Consider the following 9,750-nt stretch of genomic DNA (forward strand, 5'->3'; position numbering starts at 1 on the left):
TTGGTACGGATGCTTTAGGTTGTCCTATCTTACCCATACTAAATTCACTTTAAGCCACTGACGAATCTTTAACACTGATACACACACGATTAATTATCCCCTCCAAAAATAAACACATAAATACACAAAACACCGAAGGTATCTCATGTGCACATGGGTTCGATATTCCGCACAGAGCTACACAGGATGCTTGCACAATAGGCCTTACCTTACTTATTTTTCTTTCTCGCAATCCTTTTTCTTTTCTACACTTTTTCCTCTCCAGATCCCCTCAGGGTGTGGTTTTGTTGTTGTAAATGTAAAAGAATTCATACAAGCATTAATATTTTACAACAATTAGACACATACATAATTACATTCATTACAATAGAATCATATTAATCGGGCCCCAAAGTTGCGGCGCCAATCTCGCGTCCGTCGGCCATCGTAATTTAATGTATATATTATTATTGTTATTATTATTATTTGATTGTTGCCGACTTACGTGGTGGGCCTTCATAAAAATTATATTTAAGTTGAACAATGTAATAAACTTTTCATATAAATTTCCTCGGCTAGTCAGTTGACGTTAAAGCAAAAGATCTTTAGTTATTAATTACAATTGCGGCCCACACACGCGCGAGAGTATTTTCTTACCTCCGTTAACCATTGTATTGTAGTCAGAGTCCTGGCTCTGGGTCTCGGCTATGCTACTGAAAATAAGAATCTTAAAGCTAAGTATTTCTGCAACTTCGTGCGGCTGTGGAGAAAAATTAATATTATGCTAATAGCGGGCGAGTTTTCCGCTTCCGCTAATTTTTCATAAGTTAATATCGCCACGTAATGGCGTCGTTGGCTGCATCGGCCGCTGCGATTGTTGAGCTGTAAATTACTTGAATGCAGGTTAATTCAAGGAAGGCGGACATGAAATCGGGATCACCTCTTACAAATTAAAAGTGCACAATAATATTAAATAGTTATATTATATGTTTAACTCATACAAATATGCTTACATTTGTCAGCACACACAAGATGTCCCTCTAGACACATTCAAGACAAGCGAAGAAGTGAAGACGACTAAAAAATTAACAAAAGAGTGTAACTTGTCGTCTCTTTAGATCATTCTGTCATAAATTATTTCTTTGCAATCTAAACCTACACGGAGAAATTATTATTTTACGGCTACATGATAAAAAAAATCTCTTACAAATTATGAATGTCTTCTTTATAAATAATTTAAAGTCTTTTCGTAATATGGCACTGGGGACGCTATAGTGGCTCATGAATAGTTGGCCACACAAGTGGATTTCCAAGATGGGCCACAACTAGAGACCGTTTCTCTGAGTATCTGTAATGGATCGGGCCTGCCGATCTGAAGCCATTCAGTTCCCACTAATCTGCAGGCCCTGCCTATCAGATCTAGTACAACTGATCTGCCTGCAGGACAGGTCTCTTTGTGTGTGACATAAGGCAGCAAATTTTCACAGTTTATCCATGGACCCAGGACTGCAGTGCTCCTCAACAGGCCAGTTTATCCTCGCCTTCAAGGGGGACGTTGTCCCGGAGAAGGTAAAGGTGATGTGCTACCGATGCGACGTGCGACCTTACGTCCCGCCTCCTATGCGCTGCTTTCGGTGTTTGCACTTTGGGCACATGTCGTCACGGTGTGAGGCTGAGCCCCTTTGTGGCGATTGTGGACATCCTCTTCATGAGGAACATACATGCACCCCACCACCTCGTTGTGTTAATTGTCCTGGCATCCACTCGCCTAGATCTTTAGACTGCCCCGCGTATCAGAAGGAGAAGAAGATTCAAGAACTCAAAACTTTGGATCATCTCTCTTATTCTGAGGCCAGGAAGAAGTATGACCGCCTCCATCCCGTGCTGTTGACAACTTCGTTTGCCTCAGTCGTGTCCATTCCTTCCACAGTATCCTCACCCCTATCGTGTCCCCCCTCCACCTCCTCGCCCCATCCGGGGTCTATGCCTCTGCCTCCCAAATCCCTCCCTTCCAAATCCTCCTCCCTCGCGGCCCCTGCCCCCTCTGCCCCAGGGGCCACCCTTCCTCCTCCCCCCCCCCCTCCCCCCCCCCCCCCCCGCCGCCTGAGAAGCGATCCCATTGGGGAAACGTTCCGGACTCCGGCTTCCGAGGTCCGGCGTTCCAAAACGGACCCCACGCGTGAGGACCTTCTTCGGGTCCCGCCCACCGTCCCTGTGCCTCCTCAGACTTCCAAGAAGGCCTCCAAGAAGAAGTCTTTAGCCCCCTCTCCACCCCGGCGCGATTCGTCTGACGCTCCATCCGTGAGTCGCTGCTCCCGGCCGTCCTCAGTTTCGCCGGGATGCTCTGCTGCCAGGCGCTCAGCTGGCCTCTCGTCGGCAAATGATGCTGCCCCTCCTATGCAACCTGGGACAGTGGCCGCAGCTGGCAACGACTCGATGGAACAGGATCCGCCTCCCGCCAGTTGTAGCATTGTTCCCTCGAAACCTGGCCCTCCACGGCCATCGAGATGACCAGCTCTTCCCCCGTCTCATTCCCCCTTTTTTCTGACTAGCGATGGCTTTGTTACATTGCAACATAAGAGGTATTCGATCTAATCGGGAGGAATTACAGCTGCTCCTCCGCCTGCACTGTCCGCTCGTCCTTGGTCTCCAGAAAACCAAGTTGCGCCCAACTGACCGTATTGCTTTTACCCACTATACCTCGGAGCGGTATGACCTCACCCCTGTGGACGGTATTCCAGCTCATGGTGGGGTCATGTTGCTCGTTTGGGACGATGTCTATTACCATCCCATCCCATTGACCACCCCACTCCAAGCAATAGCTGTCCGTATTACTCTTTCTGCCTTTACTTTTTCTGTTTGTACCGTCTACACTCCATCGTCATCCGCAGTTAGTCGGGCTGACATGATGCACCTGATTGTTCAGCTTCCTCCGTCGTTTTTATTGTTTGGCGACTTCAATGCCCATTATCCCCTTTGGGGCTCTCCTGCATCCTGTCAGAGAGGCTCCCTCTTGGCGGATGTCTTCAACAATCTCAATCTTGTCTGCCTCAATACTGGCGCCCCGACTTTCCTCTCGGACTCCACTCATACCTACTCCCACTTGGACCTCTCAATCTGTTCTACCACTCTTGCCCATTGGTTCGAATGGTATGTCCTTTCTGACACCTATTCGAGCGACCACTTCCCCTGTGTCATTCGTCTCCTGCACCACACCCCATCCCCATGTCCTTCGAGCTGGAACATACCGAAAGCTGACTGGGGACTTTACTCCTCCCTGGCGACCTTTCCGGACCACGATCTTCCCAGTTGTGACAGTCAGGTCGAATACCTCACGGCTGTTATCATCAATGCTGCCAAACGTTCCACTCCTCACACTACCTCTTCTTCACGTCACGTTTCCGTCCCCTGGTGGAATGAGGCTTGTAGAGACGCTATCCGTGCTTGACGACGTGCTTTACGCACCTTTCGCCGCCATCCTACGTTGGCGAATTGTATTGGATGCAAACGACTCTGAGCGCAATGCCGTAGAGTCATCAAAGACAGCAAAAAAGCTTGTTGGGCCTCTCTCACCAGCTCCTTTAACAGTTTTACTCCCTCTTCTGTCGTTTGGGGTGGCCTGCACCAGCTGTCGGGCATTAAGGCCCACTCCTCGGTACCTGGCCTGACCTCAGGTAATGAGGTCCTTGTTGATCCTGTGGCTGTCTCCAACGCCTTCAGCTGCTTTTTCACGGAGGTTTCAAGCTCCGCCCATTACCACCCTGCCTTCCTTCCCAGGAAAGAGGCAGAAGAGGCTTGGCGACCTTCCTTCCACTCGCTGAATCTGGAAACTTATAATGCCCCCTTTACTATGCGGAACTCGAACGTGCGCTTGCACTGTCCCGGTCCTCTGCTCCGGGGTCAGTGCCATTCACGTTCAGATGCTGGTACACCTTTCTCCGGCAGGCAAAAGCTTGCTTCTTCGTACCTACAATCACGTCTGGACCGAAGGTCAGGTCCCCATGCGTTGGCATGACACCGTCGTTGTTCCTATACCCAAACCTGGGAAGGATAGACACCTTCCTTCTAGTTACCACCCCATTTCTCTTACAGGCTGTGTCTGTAAGGTGATGGAGCTCATAGTTAATGCTCAGTTAGTCTGGATTCTTGAATCTCAACGGCTACTTACCAATGTTCAATGCGGCTTTCGTCGCCGCCGCTCCGCTGTTAACCACCTTGTGACCTTGTCGACATTCATCATGAACAACTTTTTGCGAAAGCGCCAAACGGTCACCGTGTTCTTCGATTTGGAGAAGGCTTATGATACCTGTTGGAGAGGAGGTATCCTCCGCACTCTGCACAGGTGGGGTCTACGTGGTCACCTGCCCCTTTTTATTGATTCCTTTTTAACCGATCAACAGTTTAGGGTACGTGTGGGTTCCGTATTGTCCGACGTCTTCCTCCAGGAGAACGGAGTGCCTCAGGGCTCCGTCTTGAGCGTAGCCCTTTTTGCCATCGTGATCAATCCAATTATGGATTGCATTCCACCTAAGTCTCAGGCTCTCTCTTTGTCGATGACTTCGCGATCTACTGCAGTGCCCAGAGAACATGCCTCCTGGAGCGCTGCCTTCAGCGTTGTCTAGACAGCCTATACTCATGGAGTGTGGCCAATGGCTTCCGGTTCTCTGAAGAGAAGACGGTTTGTATCAACTTTTGGCGATATAAAGCGTTCCTTCCGCCATCCTTACATCTCGGTCCCGTTGTTCTCCCATTCATGGAAACAACTAAGTTTCTAGGGCTCACACTGGACAGGAAACTTTGTTGGTCTCCGCACGTCTCTTATTTGGTGGCCCGTTGTACACGTTCCCTTAATGTCCTCAGAGTTCTTAGTGGTTCATCTTGGGGAGCGGATCGCACTGTCCTGCTTCACTTGTATCGGTTCATAGTCCAATCGAAGCTGGATTATGGGAGCTTCGTCTACTCGTCTGCACGGCCATCCCTCTTACGCCGTCTCAACTCCATCCACCATCGGGGGTTACGTTTTGCGACCGGAGCCTTCTACACTAGTCCCATCGAGAGTCTTTATGCTGAAGCTGCCGAATTACCATTGACCTACCGGCGCGACGTACTGCTGTGTTGGTATGCCTGCCGGTTGTTGTCAATGCCCGACCACCCCTCTTATCAGTCCTTCTTCGCCGATTCTCTCGACCGTCAGTATGGGTTGTATGTGTCTGCCCTGCTGCCCCCTGGAGTCTGCTTGCGTCGCCTGCTTCGACAATTGGATTTTGCCCTCCCTACCACCTTCAGAGAGGGTGAGAGCCCGACACCACCTTGGCTCCAGGCTCCGGTTCATATTTATCTCGACCTCAGCTCGCTCCCGAAGGAGGGTACTCCGGCTGCAGTGTATTGCTCATGGTTTGTCGAACTTTGTGCACGACTTGCTAGTCACACCTTTATTTACACCGTTGACTCCAAAACTGACGATGGTGTCGGCTGTGCCTTTGTCGTCGGGGCCGTCACCTTTAAATACCGGCTCCTCGACCAATGTTCCAGCTTTACGGCCAAGCTTTTTGCTCTTCATCAGGCCATTCAGTATGCCCGCCGCCACCGCCATTCATCATATGTACTCTGCCCTGATTCACTCAGTGCTCTTCAGAGCCTTGGAGCTCCCTATCCCTTGGTGCAACAGATCCAGCAGTCCCTCCATTTTTTTGCTGATGATGGCTCTCCTGTCAGCTTTCTGTGGGTTCCCGGACATGTAGGAGTGCCTGAGAATGAGGCTGCTGATGCTGCAGCCAAGGCTGCAGTCCTCCTGCCTCGGCCAGCCTCCCATTGTGTCCCGTCATCTGACGTTAGTGGGGTTGTTTGTAAGAGGCTTGTGTCCTTGTGGTGGGATACTTGGTCCTCACTTCAAGGAAACAAGCTCCGGGCAGTAAAACCATTCCCAACTGCTTGGACAACCTCCTCCAGACCATCTCGGCGAGAAGAGGTCCCTCTGACCAGGTTGTGGATTGGGTATTGCCGGTTTAGCCACCACTACCTGCTCTCCGGTGACCCAGCCCCGCAGTGCCCTTGTGGTCAAGCATTAACAGTGCGTCATGTTTTATTGTCGTGTCCCCGCTTTAGTCAATCTCGTGTTGTCCTGTCCCTGCCATCTACTTTACTGGATATTTTAGCTGATGACACTCGAGCAGCTGCTTGTGTTCTTCATTTTAAAACTTTGACTGGCTTGTCCACAGACATCTAACTCTTTTCCTTGTTTTATCTGCCTCTTTGTAAAGACTTTCTGGTGTCCCCCCCCCCCCCCTCCCCTTGAGTTTTAATAGATTCCATGTGCTCTAACAACTGTGACTGGGCGCTAATGACCTCAGTAGTTGAGCGCCCTTAAACCCAAAAAAAAAAAAAAAAAAAAAAAAAAAAAAACACACACCTCAACAGGCCAGAGGAATTGTGACTGTCTCACCACAAGTACATTGTACAGTGTGGCATTTTATAGACATTTTATTTGTTCTAGTACATCTTGGCACTTCAAAAGTAGTTTATATATTAGAAAGTATGGATGATAAGGAAAAGAAAATTGTGTCAATTGCTGGTAGTCTGTACACCATGTACTCATACATTTCTTGAAAGAAAAATCACACAATACCTGTAAAATAATAGATATAACACAGTGGTTAATAACTGACAATAATGAACATAGTAAAACCAACATTTTATTGGTGGTCACCTACAGTGTTGGTTTACACAATTCTTCCCCACCTTTAAAGAGGTTTTTCTGAGGTTATTTCTGAAATCAGTGAAGGAATTTTAAATCTGTCTTGCAACTCTAGGCAAATGCATATTTTTGTCACCAAATGTGTTTCGTTTTATTGAAATAAAATAACATCAGTGGTCTTAATGAAATGAATATATTATTTGCCTTGCTTTCTCCATCTGAAAACAGTTCATTATGAATGATGTTGATGTTAGTACATAAGATTTTTGCTCATATCAGGAAATGGCATCTGCTTGCAAGTTTTTTTTAGATATTTTCTCATTTGCACTATTGTTTCTTGTACTGTAGCTGCAAAGACAGATTGTCAACTTATGTCTTAACTTACCCTTGAGATCTTAAAATTTGTTAGGGAAAAATGCTAAAACTTGTCTGGAAATCAGGGAAATTTCAGAGAATTTCACTTGGGAAAACTTGTAGCAGCTCTGAGTCCCTATGTATGGAGCACCATTCATGTTGTTTTGTTGCTGGCAGGGTTCACAAGTGCAACATTAAGCTCTGCAGTAACATTTGCAGCTCTTGTCCTCTTATACTCAGGTGACAAAAGTTATGGAGTACCTCATAATATCATGTCAGACCACTGTTTGACTGTTATAATGCAGCAGCTTGACATGGCATGGACGCAACAAGTTGTTGGAAGTCTCGCCTGGAGAAATATTGAGCCATTCTGCCTCTATAGCCATCCATAATTGTGAAAGTATTGCCAGTGCAGGATGTTGCACATGAACTGGTCTCTCAATTATGCCTCATAAACGTTGGGTGGGATTCATGTCTGGCAATCAGGGTGGCCAAATCATTGGCTCGAAGTGCCCAGAATGTTCTTCAAACCAATCGTGAACAATTGTGGCCTGGTGAGATGACATTGTTGTGAATGGCTGCAAATGGTCTCCAAGTAGCTGAAGATAACCATTTCCAGCCAATGACTGCTTCAGTTGGTCCAGAGGACGAGTCCATTCCATGTAAACATGATCCATACCATTATGGAGCCACCACCAGTTTACAAAGTGCCTCGTTGACAACTTGGGGTCAGTGGCTTCGCAGGGTATGCACCACTCTTGAACCCTACCATCAACTCTTACTGACTAACTTAGTTACCAACTGAAATTGGGACTCATTTGATCAAAACACAGTTTTCCAATCATCTAGGGTCCAAACAATACAGTCACAAGCCCATGAATGGTGCTGCAGGTTATGTCATGCTGTTAGCAAAGGTATTTGTATCACTTGTCTGCTGCCATAGCCCATTAAAATTAAATGTTGCTGCACTGTCCTAACAGGTGTGTTTGCTGTACAACCCACATTGATTTCTGCAATTATTTCATGAAGTGTTGCTCTTCTGTTAGCACTGACAACTCTACACAAACGCTGCTGCTTTCACTCGTTAAGTGATGACTGTCAGACCCACATTGTCCATGGTGAGGGGCAATGCCTAAAATTTGGTATTCTTGGCACACTTTTTACACTGTAGATCTTGCAATATTGAATTCCTTAATGATTTCCAAAATGGAATGCCCCATACGTCTAGCTTCAACGACCATTCCGTGTTCAAAGATTGTTAATTCCCATTGTGCAGCCATAATCATGTTGGACACCTTTTCACACCATCACCTGAGTACAAATTACAGCACTACCAATGTGTTACTTTTTATACCTTGTGTACATGGTACTAACACCATCTGTATAAGTGCAATTTGTTGTCCCATGACTTTTGTCGTGTCATTGTATTTTTCTTCACAATCCTCTTCAATTTCTGTTTGTCAAAATAGCTCAGCACACACTTTCACCCATGTTATAACTTGATGGATGATGTTTTCTAACTTCTCCTGTATGCACCACAAATCTTTGATACAGTGCCTCTAGAAACACGACATATTGGCTGCATTGGTTACAGAATCACTTACCATACAAGCACCAATCATTTGCCAACATACAAATGTAGATTTACACCTATAATCCAAAACTCGCCTTGCAGTGTGTGGTGGAGGGTACTTTGTGTACCAGCGTCACTCTCCCCCCCCCCCTCCCCCCTCCCCCCTCTGCCCCTCACCCCCTCCCCCCCTCCCCCCTTTTGTGTTCCAGTCGTGAGTTCACAAGAAGAACAATTGCCAGTAACCTTCCATGGGGGTTCAAATCTCTCTAATTTTATCTTCATTTCTCTTTTTGTGAGATGTACATAGGAGTGAGCATTATATTTCTTCTCTCTTCCAGGGATGCACAATCTTGAAACTTTAGCAGTAACCCCCCCCCCCCCCCCCCCCCCCGCCATAATGCAGAATGACTCTCTTGCAGCATCTGCCACTGGAGTTGGTCGATTATATCTCTAATGCTTGCTTGCTTACTAGATGAACCTGTGATGAAATGTGCTGCTGCTCTTCTTTGGGTCTTCTTTACTTCCTCTATCAATCACATTTAGTAATGATCCCATTCTGACAAGCAATATTCAGATATTAGTCAAACAAGGGTTTTGTAAGCTATTCCTTTTTTTGATGGACAACATTTCCTGAGAATCCTTCCAATGGGTCTCAGTTTGCATCTGCCTTTGCTGTAGTTAGTTTTACATGCTCATTCCATTTTAAATTGCTGCTAGATATTTTACAGAAATAACTGCTTCCAGTGTTTGTTCTGCAGTCATAGAATCATGCAGTAATGGGTCTTTCTGTTACGTATATGCAGTACATTACATTTGTTTATGATGAGGGTCCATTGACAATCCCTGCATCAAACATCAGTCCTCTCCAGGTCTTCCTGCATTTCCCTACAAATGTTCTAATGTTGCAACTTCTCTGTACACAAAAGCATCACCTGCAAAAAAAGCCTCACAGAATTTCTGATGTTGTTTATTATGTCATTTACATATATTGTGAAAAGTAATGGATGTATAACACTCCCTTGAAGTACACCTAAAATCACTTATATGCCTGAAGACTTCTCTACATTGAGAATAATGTGCTGTGTTCTGTTTGCTAGAAACTCTTCAGTCCAATCACACATTAGGTCTAATATTCCATATGCTCATATTT

The sequence above is a fragment of the Schistocerca americana genome, chromosome 1, assembly GCF_021461395.2.
Source record: "Schistocerca americana isolate TAMUIC-IGC-003095 chromosome 1, iqSchAmer2.1, whole genome shotgun sequence".
Classification (NCBI taxonomy): domain Eukaryota; kingdom Metazoa; phylum Arthropoda; class Insecta; order Orthoptera; family Acrididae; genus Schistocerca; species Schistocerca americana.